Source organism: Marmota marmota, unplaced genomic scaffold, assembly GCF_001458135.2.
Source record: "Marmota marmota marmota unplaced genomic scaffold, marMar, whole genome shotgun sequence".
In the NCBI taxonomy this organism is placed as follows: Eukaryota; Metazoa; Chordata; class Mammalia; order Rodentia; family Sciuridae; genus Marmota; species Marmota marmota.
The window spans coordinates 7921489-7928157 of NW_025999862.1; positions in this window are offsets into that span (position 1 = coordinate 7921489).

Consider the following 6669-nt stretch of genomic DNA (forward strand, 5'->3'; position numbering starts at 1 on the left):
TAGCCCAGTTTACCTGGAGTGACCCCTGAGCCATTTAGTCGCTAGCAGAAACCCAGCAGGGGGTGACTTGCCAAGATGTCAATCAATCTGCTGACCACAAGACATCACAAAGTAAGACTACTCCTTTGAAACTATTATTTGGTGAAGAACATTCCATGGAACATCCCTTGTATGTGTCCCCCCTGACAAAATAAAAATAATCTAGGTGCATGCTCTCTTTCCAGCACTGCCCAGCATGGAGCTGACCCTTGGGGTTACTGAGTAGTCCCATCCTTGACCTAAGGAACTCATGTTCATGTTTTGTGTGGTTTCTTTGCCATTTTCTCAGTTATTGCTGCATCCAGCTCCTTTGAACCCAGCTCATCTCCCTAGCCTGGTCAGCTGGCAACAGTCCAACACTGGCAGCAATCAAAATGTCCTTTAGGTAAATGCATAAACAATCAGAATATACCCATACAGTGGGATAGTCTTCAGAGATAAAAATAAATTAGCTACAAAAAGACACAGAAAATGTTTAAAAATATATTGCTAAGTGAAAGAAGCCAGACTTCAAGAGCTGTATACTATCATACACCAACTATACTGCAGCCTATTAAAGGAAAAAAAAAACATGGAGATAGCAAAAAGTCAGTAAGTGGTTTCTAGGAGTTAAAAGGTTGGAGAATAGGGAAAGAGGCAGGAGAACAGAATAGGTGAAGTACAGGGGGAACTTCCGGGGTTGCACAATATTACTGCATGATGTAATGATGGATACACAGTGATATATGTTTTGCAAAATTCAGAACTGTAGAACACAGAAAGTGAATCTTCAGTTTATAATTATGTAACGATACTGGTTCATTCACTTGTACCACACTTTTAGATGTCAATAGTAGGTTAAATGGCAGGGGTGGGTAATTTGTATATGGAACTATCTATACATTCCACTCAAATCTGAATCTGTTGCAAAACCTAAAGTCTAATCATTTAAAGATGGAATAAAGGAGAACTAGATCTCCATTGTTTGTGCAATTGCTTTTTCAGCAGACTCCTTCATTAAGGTGGGCTTCAGTTTGAGAAGAGGGTTTTACTTAAACCTTCCTGACCATGCTTCCTAACTTCATAAAATCTCCTTCATAGGGACTTTGATCTATGCACCAAAGACTTTGGTTACAAACATTTCCTGCTTGCCTAAAGTTTAACTGTGGAATATTTGGCAGTGTCTTTGATGGTCCTTGACCTGGCCATAACACTTTATCATCTTTAATGTTCTGGGCTGTGAGTGGGGATAGGAAGATTTGGGAGGCAGGACTATGTTTTCTCTGTTTTTCTAGTGCAGGGCTGCAGTTGACACCATTGCCTTCATTTCCCTGAGATCATCTTCTCCACAGCTATGGGAAAAGACACAGGCATCATGAATGAATCGACCTATTTAAAATGCATCCAACTGTGATTCTGCAATCTGTGTATGGGGTGAAGGTGGGAGTTCATAACCCACTTGAATCAAAGTGTCGAATATGATATGTCAAGAAATTTGTAATGTTTTGAACAACCCACAATAAAAAATTAAAAAATAAATAAATAAATAAAAAATAAAATAAAATGCATCCAACTATTAAATCTTTAAAGGTGTGTCAAGACCAATCTCTCTCTCTCTCTGAAAGGTACTTCATGATCCAGTGATCTCACTTGTGGGAACATATTTTTTCCTGAATTTAACCAGAATGAATTATATGCTATATGAGGAGCCTATTTCATTTTTTATTCTGATCACTGATTCATATCCTTGATTTGTTCTTTTCTAAGAGGATACAACTATGTTGATCTTAACTGAGTGTACATATTAGCATATGTTTACAATAAAAATATACTGGTTTCTTCTCTGAAACTTTTTTTCTGAAGTCATAATTTCTAATTTTCTACTTCTTTCTCATAAGTTATACAAAATAGTCTGCCAGCTTCTCTCTCATAAAAAAAGAGAAAAACAGTTAATCTTTCTACTTGAATGGTTATATGGCCCAGAATGTGACAAATCATAAGCCACTATAAGTATATTCTTACAATGTAATTTTATATACTAGTTTTATTTGCTTTATTAGAGCCAGTCTTATGTCCAGCGAAGTAAAGCAGATAGCCTCTCAGGTAAGGAGAGTTGGGAGCAACAACCACACAGACAATATGAAGACTACAATAATTTATACCAAAGGTGCGACAAAGGATGAAGATCCAATTAGGAGCCCAAGGACCCAGATCCTTCTACATTTCTCCCATAACAGGATTCATCAAATTATATTGCAATTGTCTTTACTTATCTGAGGGTCCCATCTACCTTTAAACTTCATAAGTATACAACTACATGTGTCTACTTACTGTTTTATCCCTAACACCTAGAAAAATGCCTGGTTACATTATGCACTCATTAAATAATTATGAAATAAAGTAATTAGACTAAATAATCTAGGAAAATCATTAAGATTCTAGCAATATACAATGGACTCATACTCTATTTAAAAAATCCTCTCTGTCTGTTCATCTCCAACCAACTCTCTTAAGTCAGCATAATTAAACATTTTCCCCTCTTTAAAAACATTTTCTCCTCTTTAAGAACATTTTTTTCCTCTTTAAGAACCCTCAGGTGTTTTGTTTCTTTCTTTCTTTGCTTGAGACAGGGTCTCACTAAATTTCTGAGGACACTGCTACGTTGCTGAGGCTGGACTTGAACTTGTGATCCTTCTGCCTCAGCCACTGGAATCTCTGGAATTATAGGCAAGAAATACATTATTTATAAAAAGCTTTAATAGTTTTCATTATAATTACATTTTAAAAGGATACAAAGCCCAATCCAATGATGATATTCCTATACCCATTAAAGAACAATGAGCTTTCTTATAGGTTTGTAGGATTTTCTTATGTATTATGATTATGGGTTCCTTGTCAGATATATGTATTATAGATATCTTCTCTCATTCTGTCTTTTGTTCTCTTAGTTTTTTTTAAATAAACCGAGAAATTAAATGTAAATCCACTATGTACACTTATGACTGATACTTTTTTGTGTTCTGTTAAAGAAATTCCCTACTCAGAGTACTTAAAGTTATTATCTTACTTCATTTTCTAAAATAGTTATTATTGAATAACTTGTATTTAGTGATATAATCTAGGTAAAATGGTTTGAGGGATCAATGATATTTATTTTCAATACATGGACCTTCATTTTTGATTAATTCTCCCCATTTATTTCCTCATTGTATTATATTTACATGTTTATCCTATATCAAGTGAAACTATATTTTATCTTAGGTTACTCCATAAGGCAGAACCTAAACCAAGGACATGTGTGCCAATAGTATATTAAGATATTAAGAGTATAAGAGTGGAACAGGTAAGAAAGGAAAGTCAATACAAGGGTATACTGCTTCCTGTTTATCACTCTAAACAATATTATTATTCAGAAGGTTCTGTCCTTCTAAAGGAAAGTTCAGAACCATGCCTCAGAATTATGTACCCATGACATGAAAGAGAGGAATATTTATCCACTAATTCTCATTCCCTGACTAATAGTTATTCCAAGAGTGTTAAGTCCCTTTATGCATGCTCTAGATTTGTTGGGTGGGAGACTGTCACTACCCTCCATAGTAGCAGAAAAGTCCTGGGGCAGAGAGGAACAGATTTATGGTACAGATAAAGGGAGGTGTCATAATTGCATCTTCATGCAACAGGTTATTGCACTTCCTGGATTAAAATGATGGACTGAGAAGATGTGAAACAGGGCATACAATATGTTGATAAAGTTCACCATTATTTCAATCAGATGTGCTCAAGCCCAGTCTACCACAGAGACTTTAAGTAGTCATCTGCAATCCGTAAGAAGTCTCAGTACAAAAATCTGCAACAATTTTTGAAGTTAAACTGATATTTATCTCTCCCTTCATCATTGGCTACTATTCTGGATTTCTCTTACCCACAGGCATCACTTCAGCAATATCAGATGCCTTGTCCCAAAGGTGATAAAGGTCTCTTTGGACTAAAGATAGAAGAATTAACATAGTCCTTGGGCAAGGTAGTGAATGTGCATTGCTGTCCTTTGCACTTAAACTGAACTATTTTATTATCTTTGCAGTTAAACATTGATAAAAATGCATTCACAATATCAGTACCCAGTGTATTGATCTCTTCCAAGGACAATGCCCTTGGTTAGTTTAGTAGTAGCTCAGTACTCAGTGGCTGTGCACCCTGTCCCTTGGCTAGAAATGATTGATCCAAAGGAAAATTTCTGACCTAGTTGGAATGGCCAGATTCGTCTAAGGGAATATTGTGTTTTAGACTAGAAAATAAACAGAAACACAGTCAGAAGATTAGTCCTGTTAACAGCAACTACCCAGAAATGTCAGTAACCTCTTGATACTAAGGTCCATGGAAGGCTATGATTGTTGCTGTTCTTTCTAAGTTTTTGAATGTTAAATTCTTACTTAAATTTTGTGTGATGATTCAAAATCCTTATGATAAATTTCCCATATTTCTTTAAGTATGATTGAGATTTCTTATTTACAACCAAGTGATTTAACAAATAATCATCATCATTTAAGAGTTGGTTCCATATCATGAAAGATGTTCCATTTTTATCCTCCCAAAGCTCTTATATTCCCTGCCATTTTTCTTTCCTCACATTTTATTAATGAATAAAAAGCCATAATTTATTTGAAATACAGTTATAGTTTGGTAGATATTTGGGGTGCGAAAGAGTAAAATTTTCTGCCAGTTGTAGGAAGTAGTTTGATTTTTATTTAGCAAACACCTAGCATTTACACTAAATGCCCAGGATAACAACAATATCCTCTCCAATCAACAGAAGAAATCATTGTGTCTGTGGGAGACCTACATAGCATGTGACCGAGTTTGTCTCCTCTTCTGATTGGTGTAGCATTGTGGGTCACTCTGCGATCTGGTTGCCTAGGTAACCCAGACAGTAGCAGATCTTTAGGGTGGAGCAACTGTGTCTTCGTGCATGGGCGTGCCTTCCTACATCCCCATGGGTGGAGCTATGCTCACCTGTTCCTTTGTAATATTACCCCTTGGCCTGTTTGGGATAGAATGTTCCATGGAAACACCTTTTGTGTGTCCCCTTCTCTTACTGTCCCTTGGGTGTGGCCTTGAAACCTGACCCCTTGCCTCATTTGAATGGTTTCTCCTCAATAAAAGGGGTCAGAAAGTGCGGGCTCTATCTCTTTCTGGGAGCTGTCACAGAACCCCCAAATAAAAAGGTATTTCTGTCTCTTGTGTGGTTATTTCATGCAGCCCAGTTATTTCACTTTCCCTGGAGTGATCCCTGAGTGTTTAAGTCGCCAGGAACACGACACCTGTCCATATCATGAAAAGAACAGAAACAAATAGAAAAGAGTACTTGGAACGAAATTATATTTAGCAAATTATGTTTGGTCGGCTCTTAATTTTATGAGATATTGTTTGGTATATCAAGAAAAAAAAGGTTTCCCTCGATAATTAAGCTGGAGCAATATTGACTTAAACACAGATAATAGGCTAATGCCAATCTCCTCACTCTTTAATGATCAGTGCATGCTATGAATATTCAACAAGCAGATACTCTATAGAAAAATTCCCAATATTATTTGACCAGGAGGTGTTCTTCTTGCAGAACATCTGCTAGGATTTGGATTCTGAAATAAATACTTGTAGAATGCGGTCAGAGGGAAATAAGTAATTACTGAAGCTCAGAGTCTGTATTCTCTTCACCTTCAAAGAAATAAGTTTTGTAATGTTGTGATGCATAATAAATTTTGAACAACTGAATTAGTGTGTGAATGATTGTGCAAATGGCTAAACTGATGCTATCCTACAGATATGACTACTTTGGGGTTGTTTAGATTTTTATGTATTTAATTAAAACTGTTGAATGATTACAATGTTTGAATTTACTGTGCATTATATGTATTGATTTCTTTAAACCAAATCAAATCCCTATGACATAAGTACTATCATGATTTTCTACTTTATTGATGAACAAATGAAGACTTAGAAAGTTAAGTCTGTCCAATGATACAAAACCAACAGGTGGAAAGCAAGAGTGAGAACTCAGTTCCATAAACTTCAGGATTTTACATTCATAATTAGCATAGTAACATCTCTTCATTGTCCTAAATTTTCTGCCATTTGATAAAAAGTCTCCTAGGTATAAGGCATGAAAAATTTCACCTGTTCTTTCCTTTTGAAATTGGGCTAGAAAAATACTCACAAAGACTGCATGAAATCTATTCCTTATTTCCCACTCAGTGAAGCTGAAAGGTGTGTTGGAACACGTCCAGGTGGGAGACAGTAAAACTAAACCCTCTCCTAGCTCTGAAAGCTACTGGACCTTCAGACTCTTTTTTTTTTTTTGAAGATAATAAGATTCACTTTATAAAGTTGGTCTGGGGATTAAAAATTATACATGTAGCTGAGCATGGTGGCACACACCTATAATCCCAGCGGCTCAGAAGGATAAGGCAGGAGGATCAAGAGTTCAGAGTTCAAAGCCAGCTTTAGCAGCCACTAGGTGCTAAGCAACTCAGTGAGACCCTGTTTCTAAATAAAATACAAAATAGGCCTGGGGATGGGGCTCAGTGGTCGAGTACCCCTGAGTTCAATCCCCGGTACAAAAAATAAATAAATAAATAAATTCTTTATATATATATA